This window comes from Rhipicephalus microplus, chromosome 7, assembly GCF_043290135.1.
Source record: "Rhipicephalus microplus isolate Deutch F79 chromosome 7, USDA_Rmic, whole genome shotgun sequence".
In the NCBI taxonomy this organism is placed as follows: domain Eukaryota; kingdom Metazoa; phylum Arthropoda; class Arachnida; order Ixodida; family Ixodidae; genus Rhipicephalus; species Rhipicephalus microplus.
Window position 1 is genome coordinate 29,733,218 of NC_134706.1, and position 12,655 is coordinate 29,745,872.

Below are 12,655 nucleotides of genomic sequence, written 5' to 3' on the forward strand. Positions count from 1 at the left end.
TTTTGGTCTTTATATGCCATGGCGGAAAACCACTTGGACCATCTCCCTGACGGAGACGCGGATGTAAAGCAGCAGCGTTGCACACGGATGACGTCACGGGTTGAACAGCGCTAAACGCGGATGATGCGATGAGCGCTGGAAGATTCGTTCGAAGCGATGGCTGGTGAAGGTTTTGTAGGTGACCCGTAAAGACATGGTTCAACGGGTACGTTAGGCACGCGTCAGGTTTATAGCACGTGAACAGACAAGTCGGCGGTGTATCGAGCGGCGGTCGCTGCAGGTGTTGGCTAACGGAAGAGGCGACACCTGCGGGTGCCACAGCGAGCGCGTGGCAGGCGAGAGAGAGAGTGACGTCAACGCGCAGCAGCGGTGTGACCTGTGTGACCCACTTGGCACCGTTCCAACAGCTGCGGCGCGTTGTACGGAGGGACAGCGTTACACAGGCTAGTCAAAAAGCTGCTTCGCATTTAATTCGGGGAAGGGGGTGCACGGGCCCACTGTGGTAACTCCTGGCTACGCCCCTGCCACCCTCAATATATTTTTTTTTGTGCGGTACCATACAGATCGTAAAATGACACTCGACCACATCTGTCTGCCATGCCTCCACTTCAAATGAAAGTGTAGCGCCCCACCTTTACGGCGAAAAAAAATTTTTGCCTATGGCTGTAGTATCCTGTTGCCATCGCTTGACGTAACGTTCCATGAGTAGCATATTGAGCACTCGCTTGCGCCAACCTGAAGTCTTCTTTCACTTGTGCTTCGGGAGCCTTTATGATGACGATCGGTTATCTCCATCAATAAAGACAGGAAAACTACCATCAATAAAGACAGGAAAACTAGTGCGCTTGGCGTAACGCGAGCGATACCACGTATAAAAATTGAAATAAACGCAAGTGCGGAATAGAAAGAGAGAAAAAAAGAATGTAATTTGGCAGAAAAAATATAAATGGCATAAACAGCAAGAAACAAAGAAATAGATGCAGAGAGAGGAAGACATAAATAAACCTACAGAGGAGGAAGACAGAAAATAACGGGAGAATGGAAGGATAAAGAAACTAAGATAGGAGCAAAGAAAAAGATAAGCGAAGAGACAAAAAAGCTTGGTCAGCAGCTGCTGGAGGTTCCAGCAATTGCTGGAGGTTCGGCACCCCTGGAGCTTCGTTAATTTTTCTACTACAGTGGTGGCCGAAGACGCAATGTTGCTTTTGGAGAACCCTTTTTACATTCGATAAAGAATCGTTCGCTTTCGAACTCGATAAGCGGGGGGTGGGGGGGGGGGGAGGCGCACATACGTGCTTGCTACGCTCAAGTGAAACGAGGGCAGATGACAAAGAACAACACAGGCCAGCACCTCCTCTGCACAGACTCTGCGATGACCGGGGAGCTGCAGTAATATTCGGGCTCCAACGTTAAGTGACCTGTCTAATACTTGGGCTCAAACGCCAAGCGGACCGTAAACTTTTGACGAGGGCTGCGTACAACGAGTCTGGGCAGTACGCGTATACTTGCCGTGTTTCTCGCGTACCTGACCACAGACAGGCCGGCCTTCGTTGAGCCGACTGTGCAAACTCGCATACGCGGCAGGGAAGTCCAGCGGCGACTCGGCGCCACCCTTGAAATCCACGCGACTTGTAATTCCGTGAAGAAAGGGTATATCTCTGCACGCGGATAGCATCAGCGAACGCACGCGTTGGATTTTCCTACACCGTTCGCTAAGCACGTCTAACGGGGATTAACCGGGAAGATTTACGAACTGTTCTTACGACTCGCAATACTCTGCTAAAGCACGTTGCCGGGCTAGTTGATTGAGATTCATCATTTTCACTGGTTTAGCGCACCACGACAAGGACGCACACAAAGGAGAGATGCACACACACACAGCGCTAACTTGCAACTAATGCTTTATTTACGATCACACACGCTGTTTATACAACAGTAGACCGATAAAACCTGGATAATGTCAAGTTAAGAATACAGCACAGCCAGTGGGCTGTGCTTTATTCTTAACGTCACAGTGGGCTGTGCTGTATTCTTAACGTGACATTATCCAGGTTTTATCGGTCTACTGCTGTATAAACAGCGTGTGTGATCGCAAATAAAGCATTAGTTGCAAGTTAGCGCTGTGTGTGTGTGCATCTCTCCTTTGTGTGCGTCCTTGTCGTGGTGCGCTATACCAGTGAAAATGATGAATCGCAATACTCGCTATCTTACTTATTAGGGGCGAAGCACCCCAAATATGGAGTCTGAACATGACGACGTCCTATAGTGTCGTCAGGGTGTGTCATGTAAAGCCGCAGTCCATAACACACACACACACACACACACACACACACACACACACACACACACACACACACACACACACACAAACACAAACACGTTGTGCGACAACGGTTCGGCGAACAGCACTACTCCCCACCGGTCCATTAAGAATGACGAATTCACGACGTGAATCACTCGAGCTAAGATCGAGCAGCGAGCCTGAGCGAGTCCGGTTGGTGAAAATGTGTGGTGGGTCCGGTCCCAAGTGAGCTTATAAGCGCGAAATATATTTCTCGAGTCAGTATGCAGTGAGCTCCAGAGATCACTTGCCAGCCTGTAGACAGCTTTTACGCCCTTGATCTGGGCACTTGACTCTCGGTGTGGACACTGTACGGTGTCCAGACTGGGTACTTGCTTTGGACGTGACTTAATTTAGACTGACAGGCCGTACGCCGAGCCTACACTTTTACAACATCGTGCAGTGTTGCAGTAAATCTAATTAATTACTTATTCAATTAATTATATATTAAGCAAACGAAGCGGCAAACGAAGCCGTGTTTCGTAGCGCAAGTTTCGTGCAAAGACAAAAGCCCGGTCAGACCGAAAGGCACGAGTTTAACCCAGTGTCCGCTACCACCTCTTTCTCTCTCACAACTCAAACCATGCACGCGCGTCTCTTCCCAGCATTTTTTACGAAATGCCTGCGTAGGGCCGCGGCCCTTTTTTGTTCCGCACGAAGCGGCGCAAGCGGCGGCTTGAGGAACCTCTTAGCTTGAAAAGCGGCGAAAAAAAAAGAGAGACAAAAAGTCATAACAAACCAGAAAGAAAGGAACCGAAACACTACGCCGCTTCTGTATACGCCGCTGCTCCGCCGGTCAGTAGCTGCTGTACGTACCAACAGTAGCGGCAACGTGAGATAAAAGGGGCGATTGTACGGGCTTTCAAAAAAAGAAAGACAAAAATAAAAGGATACAGGTGGCCCATACGTATACAATGACGGGCCGGCCGAGATTTTCGTTATCCAGTATGTGTGTAGAACGCGCGCCGCGCACATATATGGTATGTCTACGACGGTGCCGCATAAGAAGAACGAGCAGGGCCTCACAACAACAAGTGTATACGTAGTCTCTCGACAACAATAGAGAAAAAAAGGGGGTCAACATGCATAGCGCACGGGCGTCGCACACGCGCACAAAGGCAAGAGTTTCGAAAGTGTTCGAGTGTGTTGTTGAAAAACATCGAGAACTCCATACGCAACGCCAATCTCGCACAACGTCGCACAACGCTTGTTATACAACCTAGGAGGTTGGTTACAACACCGTACATGTACAAAAGACATAAAAAAATAATAAATAAAAGCAAGGTAGAATGAATAGGAGAGGAACAGTAATTACTGCATGCGTGTGTAACCAGCCAAATAAGGCGTACAGACTATTTTACGGATGGTTTTCAATGTAGCCATATTTGGCTGTTAAATTGTTACTTTATTTGGATGCTTTGGCCCCGCCGCGGTGGTCTAGTGGCTAAGGCACTCGGCTGCTGACCCGCAGGCTGCTGGCTTCCAATGGAGGCGAAAATGTTGTAGGCCCGTGTGCTCAGATTTGGGTGCACGTTAAAGAACCCGAGGTGGTCTAAATTTCCGGAGCCCTCCACTACGGCGTCTCTCATAATCATATAGTGGTTTTGGGACGTTAAACCCTGCATATCAGTCAATCAATAGGATGCTTTGCACCTTTCACAACGAAACAAACAGTTTTACGGTAGACACAAACGCAGGAAAACGGTTGGGTCGGTGCATGCGATGTTTCATGGTCCTGTTATTCCACGCCTAGATGCACAGAAGCAAGAAAACATCGGCTTAACAGCCCAAAACGGCGGAGGCCAGATGCCTTTCGGAAAATTGACTATATCTAAGTGCGTTCTGCATTGACTACAAAGTGCTTGCAGTGACATCATTGAAATCGCCCCGTTGGAGCAGCGACATAGTGGGGCGCGAACTTCATGACGCCACGCTTGTGTTATCAGTACATAAGACATACCACGGTTCCTTCTTCATTCGTACACTGAAACCCAATAACGTTCTAGCAACGCCATATTGTCACTTTGATGCAGGCTAATCGACACGTGATCATACTGCCTTCACGTCATGTAAGCCGTCATGTTTCGCATCCACGACTTCACTTGCAGGCTACCAATAGTCGGACACAACCTATAGGACTAAATGCAAGCCCCGCCGACAGCCTTCTCTGTCCAACCCGGAGAGAATTTGAGTGCCCTGCGTTAAGAAAGACGTGTTGAACTATTTAGAGAACACAACACCAAGCCGTGCAGAAATCAACTCTATGTGAGCTCGCCGGCCACATCTGTTCCATTAAATGACTTCCAAACACTCACCTTGCGCATATATCTGGAAGGGAATTTGAACATGCAGACGCGTGTTAAAGGTATCCGGTTTTCCCGCGCGAACTTGATCGTCCTGCCTGACTTTAGCAGAAATACTGACACTACTGCTCAGCCGAATTCAAAATTTTAGGTGTGGGACGTGAAACTTTTAATTCATAGCATGCATAGCAAGTAGATTAGCAACCAGAAGGGCCCCGCCGTGGTGGCCTATAGTGGCTAAGGTACTCAACTGCTGACCCGCAGGTCGCGGGATCAAATCCCGGCTGCATTTTCGATAGAGGCGAAAATGTTGTAGGCCTTGTTTAGGTGCATTTTAAAGAACCCCAGGTGGTCGAGATTTCCCGGAGCCCTCCACTACGGCGTCTCTCATAATCATATTGATACAAGTCATGATGATACAAGTCAGTATGGTGGCTTTAGGACGTTAAACCCAACATATCATCATTAGCAGCCCAAAAGTACATTTAAATCCTCCTTGGGTGTGATAGAAGACGACCAATAGCGTCCGTCCGTCCATTCGTCCGTCTGTGTGTCTGTCTGCAAACGCGTACACAGGCGAAGTCCTACCTACTGCAATAGAGCAAGGGCAAACCAGCTTCGCGTAGCCCACGGCAATCAACACTTGTTTGTCGGATTCACAATGCTAACGGTAGCGCAAAAAAAAAGAAAAAAAAAACTTTTCTCTTTTCACGGCGGGATTAACAATTGAACACGCAGTTCTCCACGAATGCTAGAAGAAACAAAGATATAAATTCAAGAGAGAAAGGAGGAAAGCTCAAAATTGAGAGAGAGAAACAAAGGAACGCATTTTGCTCTGCGCGCGTGTGCAATGAGTGGTTGCGGGGCACACGAAAAAAAAAGTAAATAAAAAGGCGGCCACTTGATCAGCGTGCCCACTGACAACGTAGCCGCGCAAATACAAGCGGGCCCAAACGAACCTCGACAACTTGAGCTCTCGACTCGCCCAAGAAAAAAAAAAAACGAGAGAAGCTAGCGCTGTCCTTTGTCTCACATGCCTTTGTCAGACTTCGCGTACATATCGCCAGTTTTCGTTTTCAGCAACTGAATGATTAAGGGCGAAAGAAAGCTTCAACCGAAACTTGAGCAACACTGTTGCTCAAGGTGGACCGGAATAATGATGGTGATGACGTAGGCCATGGGCCGTAACCGCATAGCTCATGAAAATACGAAATAATGTACAGAACGCCACCTATGAACAACTGTCCGCAATAGCGCCCAATTTATACAACATTACTTAAAGGCACTCAATGTTTTGCTGAAAATGAATATCATATTTTGGTAATTTGCATGTGTTCTCTACTGAAGCGTTCCGTTCCAATAATTCCGTATGTTTCCGTAAGAATCTTACGGAAATATATGGAAAATATATAGGAAACATATGTATTCTTTATGGAAACATATGAAATTATTGGACTCGCATACGGAACGTTTCAGTAGGGTTATAGTAACTTACCTAATTAAGTAGTAATTATCTATTAATCCTGAGGTCATTGACGATCTGTTTCGGCATAAGGAGAACAATATCTCAGGATAGAAATGTACAGAAAATTCCCTTTTGGTTAGGTCCAACTTGAGCAAATAGAGATTATCCTTTTCGCCATGGCTCGCAGTAAGCGGCACGCCGAACGACTCGTGGAACATGGCACTGCCTTTAGCAAAAAGATCATATGCACAGTACATAGCACAGTGCAGTTAAATGAAGACCAATTTACCATGAAGGAGGGTCAAGTTATGCGATGTTCGATAGGAGTTGCACTTTTTTAACTCCTGGTTGAAGAAAAGAGGAAAAACTTGTATACACAATAGCTGAAACCATTGAAACTTGAGCGTGTCAAATGGTTGAGCTATATATGAATGTTAAGGATGATCTTTTCCCCTTCCCTAAACCCCCAGTGTATAGTAGCCAACCGGGTGTCTCTCTGGTTAACCTTTCTGCCTTCTCCTCCTTTTTTTGCTTCCTTACATGGTCGATGGACAACAAACACTCTGTCAATCGCTTTTCAAATGTCTGCGTGAAAGTGGCATATTACGTGCTGATGTTTAGTCGCGATCACCAAACCGAGGCTTGGCTGTCAGAGTTTCCTATAGATGGCGCTTCTTTATGAGCCTGGCTTGGTGGCGCTAGCCACCGCCCGATCTAAAGGGTACAGCCATATCCACGCATCCATCCATCCGTCCAGCCGTTATTTAAACTGCTTGTTCCAAAAGCAGACGATGCAACACGTGCATTTGAATGTAAAAGCAGTAAATGCCGTCTGCTCTCTGACAACGACAAAGAAGACATCGCTATATATCGTTTATAGCTGAATATATATTCCATAACAAATGGAGCGTAATGTGACGGAGCCTTCTGTTACTTTGTCAGTCTCCACAAGAACAAGAATAAAACTTTACATGCACCTCATAAAACCTGAGGCCAAGTCATCTGCTCTGCCTGGGCGAAGCGGACGACACTGACGGAAGCCTCGCAGCTACCGCCACGCGGCTGTACTGTTTTCGTCAAAATGCGAGCAGCCAGGGTGTTTAAGTGCAATACACGTTTCGCAAGACTGCGCTCGTGTATATACAGCACGCATATCACTCGAGTGCCGTCGTACACCTGCCAGCACTGCTGGTAATTCGGTATGAAAGCAGACGTTAAACAGCAGCCGAAAAAATACTGACGAAAAAAGCAGACGACGGGAAAAATCAAGCGGCAGACTTGAGAGAACAAAGCAGACGACGAACTGCACACGAAAAAGCGCGCAAATAAAGGAAGAGGGCCGGGGTGCGGAACAAAGATGCGAGCCGCGCGGAGTACGCCGGGAAATAGCGGAAAAATGGCGGGTAAAAAGTAACAAACGATAAAGACGCCTTCGAGGTAGCGGCGAGTCTCGGAAGAAGCCGGCAGTGTATACGCGGCAGAGATGCTCGTTAGTTGAGAAACTGGAGCGTGCGGTGGTGTATGCAGCCCTCTTGTGCACATGCGGCAGCGTGTGTGTATGACTGCGAACAATGCACGCGAGAGCAACCCAGATGTTGTGTATATACCCTGTCGGATTTATACGGGAGCAAGTTGCGCAAATATTTGAGGCCGACGCTTGAAAGTTGGTGGGTTCGTATGAATTGTGAATGCATGGCCCGAAATCCGTGCGCTGTTGCGACAGCTTCGAGGGGTGCAGCAATCAAAGCACCGTGTTTAAAATGGACTGCGAAAATGCCAAGATCCTTGACAAAAGGGGGCAAATAGGGGTGAATATATAGGGAAGCGCGCATGCTATATATATATATATATATATATATATATATATATATATATATATATATATATATATATATATATATATATATATATATATATATATATATATATATATATATGACCCCGCTGCGGTGGTTTCTGACCCGCAGGTCGCGGGATCAAATCCCGGCTGCGGCGGCTGCATTTCCGATGGAGGCGGAAATGTTGTAGGCCCATGTGGAAAAGAAGCCCAGTTAGTCCAAATTTCCGGAACCCTCCACTACGGCGCCTCTCATAATCATATGGTGGTTTTGGGACGTTAAACCCCACATATCAATCAATCAAGCAATCAATCAATCGATCCATCAGCGTGTTTAGAATAAATAGATTCACAGCACCATGGGAGAGCTGTAAGCAACTGTCCCTACACAATGACACCATTAATTAGGTGGGAGAGCTATCTTCTATAAGCGGTCTTTAGAAAAACGTATTTCCAGACAGTGTACATCAATTTTTTTTTATATAGAGTACATTCCAACAGAACAGACCTCACACAGACACACAAAAATGCAACAAGACAAGAATATTTCTGTACATATGTACGTTGTGTTTAGATAAAGATCAACGATTTCAAGTACTTGGTACCGTGGGACAGCATTAAACCGTCCCGTGGGCCTCACACTGGATGAGGTCGCGTCGACAAAAACTTGGCGCATGGTGTACATGTGTTTAGAAAAAGCTGTTTACGATTTAGAGTACTTGGTACTAGACTATGGGAGAGCATATAAAGCCGTTTCGCGGGCAAAGCAGGTGTTTATAATAAAACACCAGGCCTGCGCGGCATGCAGGCACAGCACAGTTACAGCGAAAGATAAAAGAGCGGCCTTTCAGAGCCTTTTCAAAACACTCATTGGGCAACTACTGCAAGCACACTTGCTTGGTACCCACTCGTGCATCAATAAACTTTCGGGTAGTAGGCCGGCATTCGCAATGCTATTTTTCGTCATTCTTATGAGAAGCGTGGAAGGAAGGAAGGGAAATAGAGGGAAAAGAAAGGCAAGGAGGTTAACCAGCCTATAGGCAGCCGGTTTGCTACCCTGCGCATGGGAGAGGGATGGGGGAGATGAAAGAGAGCGGAGAGGGAAGATAGAAACAGCACATTCGGCAGCACACGCGCGCACACTCAGTCATAGTCCAGTCTTGTCTTTCGCGGTGTGTGACGTTGCTGTTACAGCCGCTTGTTCAAGTCGGTGTCGCGTAGGAATTTCAACAGAGCTTTCGTCGCCTTGTGTTGCAATGTCTTCTCTCGGGCACTTGACAGAATAGTGTCCACAGTCATTTGGCTGCTGTCGATGCGCGCAAAAGCGGACGCCAGTGACTGTCTCTGGATTTCATACAACGGACAGTCACACAGGATGTGGTGTAGCGTCTCTTCGCAATGACAGGCATCGCAGAGAGAATGAGAAGCGTGGTATCCTCTAAACACTTGCAAGGTACTTTGTACCAATTGTCCATGCAGTGGCTGACGACGATGAGGAATTATGGCTGAAGTGGGTACGCGCCATAGTTAGCAGGGGAACAAGAACAAGCTTTTGTGATGGTTTGGAGCATCGGACGGCCCACTCGTTACGCTATTCGCATTGTGCGACGACTGCAGGTTGTTCTTTCACTGTTTTAAAACGCTTTATAAGTCGTATTACCACGATTGCTTGCCCGGCATAAAGCTTGCCTATAAGGCAAGTTGGACAACAAGTCACAAGCACGAGAAACAGCTGCTCAAGTGCGCAGTGTTGTCGAGACTCTTGATCCTGTTCCGGAGTGGCTTCCCGTTCTTGACGCTTGTGTGTGTTTGCCCGACTTCTGATGGAGTATGCTGTGTGTAGTTCACTCATGACGATTTAATGCATTAAAGAAAAAAGAGCCGGTGTTTCTACTTTCATGTTTCTACTTTGTTTGACGTATATATGTTTGCGAATGTTGTATGTACACAGGCAATAAAGAAGGGAAAAAAACTTGTGTAGCTCAGTGGTAGAATACTGGGCTGGCACCCAGCGGACCCGGGTTCGAGCCCCACTGTGTCATTGGTGCTAGGTCGTGCCTGCAAAGCAAGTTTATCAAAAAGTTACAAGCACTAGCTTAACTCAGTGTATACAATATCAAGCTGGCACCTAGGGGTTCAAGCCCCACTGTGTTATTTGTGCAAGGATGTTTTTTTTTTTTCGAATTTCGCACGATGTTGTTACGGAAACCGGCGGCGGCGGTGGACAACACGCAACTGCGCGTGACACGAAAAGTGATCTCATAACAGCTTTCGTTGTAGAACATGGTGAACGATTCAGTAAGTACCTGATTGTCTACTATGGGAGAGCACTAGGCTGATTCCCCCCCCCCCCCCACAGTAAGCGCCTGACATAGTGAGTTTAGAAAAAAAATTGCCCGCAGCTTCCCTCGGGGGAACACTGAGGAGGATGCGGAGCATATAATTGGTTAACGGGGTGTTAAAGTGCGACTTACTTGGGTCGATGGCTAAATTGGTTAACGTGGTTGTGAAATGGGGTGTTAAATTGCGACTTACTTGGGTCGATGGCTAAATTGGTTAACGTGGTTGTAGGAGGGGGTGTTAAATGAGTGAACACGTACACACGTATGCGAAAGGGCGGCGCTGGTCGAAGGGACGTCGATCATTGTGTTTGTGGATTCGTTGGAATTCATTTCACCGCGACCTTGGACGTCGACGCGCCGTACAAACCAACCGACGAGCGGCAACTGAGCGAGCGAGCGCCGACCTTGAGTATATATACAGCGCGACGGCGCATGCACTGTCAGCTGTCGAATGTTCGAGAAGGGGGAGAAGCGCAACGGCGCATGCGCACGCGTCAGCTGCCGATGTTCTCGAAGCGCGACGGCGCATGCGCACGCGTCAGCTGCCGATGTTCTCGAAGCGTGACGGCGCATGCGCGCTACATTATACAGCTAGCGAATGTTCGTGAAGAGGAGAAGCGCACGCGGTGTGTAGAGGAGGAAGGGTGCACAGATGGTGGAGGAGTGAAGCGCGCGCGGTGTGTAGAGGAGGAAGGGATGCACAGATGGTCGAAGAAGGAGGAGGAAGCTTGCGGACGGCGCCGCACTACAAGCCTCGAGTATTAGATGCTCCGCATCTAAAAAAGTAGTTAACGATTTAGATTACTTAGGTACTCTACAATGGGAGAGCAGAAAGCCATCCCGTAGGCCTCAAACAATCTACGCGTGTTTAGAAAAAAGTAGTTAACGATTTAGAGCACTAGGTGCTCTACAATGGGAGAGCTGTGTGCCGTCCCTGGTTTAAGAGAATATTATTTCCAGATATGTCTTACATAGCTTATGTGCACACAGAAAGATGGACAATGATGACCATGCGTATGTACAGTGCAAGCTGTAATATACAGCGGAAATAGCATATTTGTGTACGCAGTGATGTACACTGTCCCTGCGTAGCTTCTCACGTAGTATATATACTGTTAAAGAAGACGCATAACTGCAGAAATAGAGCTCACGACATCGCACTGATTCATCGTTGTGTCACTGGTTCAAAGTTAGTATTTCGACAATCCTGGCCTCTCTTAAAAGCACAAACCTGCATCAATTTTCAGCATAAAGCAAGGCATTTTGCAGAAAACTATGAACCTTTATTGCAGACTAAGCCAAATGTTTATATTACCAGAACTAGAAGGCTTAAGCTTAAAGCGAAATGCCACATACGTGAAGGCTCCCTTGGGGATTGTGAAGGGACTATGTCCGCCGCAATTTTTCAGTGGCATAAGCTGTCCACCAAGCCCGCGAGGCGGCTGAGGAGCTTGGCATCTCAGTCCCCACGTGGGAGCTGCCCGCAGCACAGTGATCTGTGTTTTGGAGGACCAAATAAAAGTTTATCCAATCCAATCCAATAAGTGACACCCTTGTCATTTGGCGAGCAGTTCCGGTCGAGCACCTACGTGGGGGTATTGTAGAAGAAAAAAAATTCCACCCGAATCTTCCCACGGGCGGAACTCGAGTAAATGCGTCACAGAGTGGTGGGGGTATCGAGTGATTGTTGCGTCATTGGGTATGATTTCGAGATGCTTAGTGGTTATTTAGGCTTTATTATTCTTATTTATTGAACGAACGAGAAGCGTTCCCTTTAACCTTAAGTGCAAGCCAGACTGAATTCCCAACGCGTGATCCAGTGCCCACATATACGCGGTGGCCAGTGGACGGTTGTGCAGCGTGAGCAGTCGTTTCAGGGGCAAAGCTCCTTACGCCGTGGGTTATTGAGTCCTCGATGTATTTAGTAGTAGTAGGTAGCCACCTCTTGTATCGTCCTTAAAATGTCCGCTGGATGGTGGTACTTGCGTATGATGAATATATGATGAAAAGATGCGAGATGGCAGTACTTGGAGTGTTCACTAGATTGACGGACGGTCGGACGGATGGACAGAAGGACGGACGGACGGACAGACAGACGGACGGACAGACGGACAGACAGATAGACGAACAGACAGACAAACGGACAGACGGACAGACAGACAGATAGACACACAGATGGGCGGGCGGACGGACAGACAGACATACAGACAGACAGATGGGCGGGCGGACGGACAGACACAGACAGACAGACAGACAGACAGACAGACAGACAGACAGACAGACAGACAGACAGACAGACAGATGGGCGGGCGGACGGACAGACAGACATACAGACAGACAGATGGGCGGGCGGACGGACAGACACAG

The 12,655-nt window shown here is 47.6% G+C and overlaps 1 protein-coding gene across 1 annotated transcript in view; it reads right to left on the reverse strand.

Annotated features, from left to right (window-relative positions):
* LOC119179809 (protein rhomboid) overlaps positions 1-12,655 on the reverse strand; it is a 211,315-nt gene that overhangs the window by 91,691 nt on the left and 106,969 nt on the right. The gene's annotated exons all lie outside the window — the stretch shown is intronic.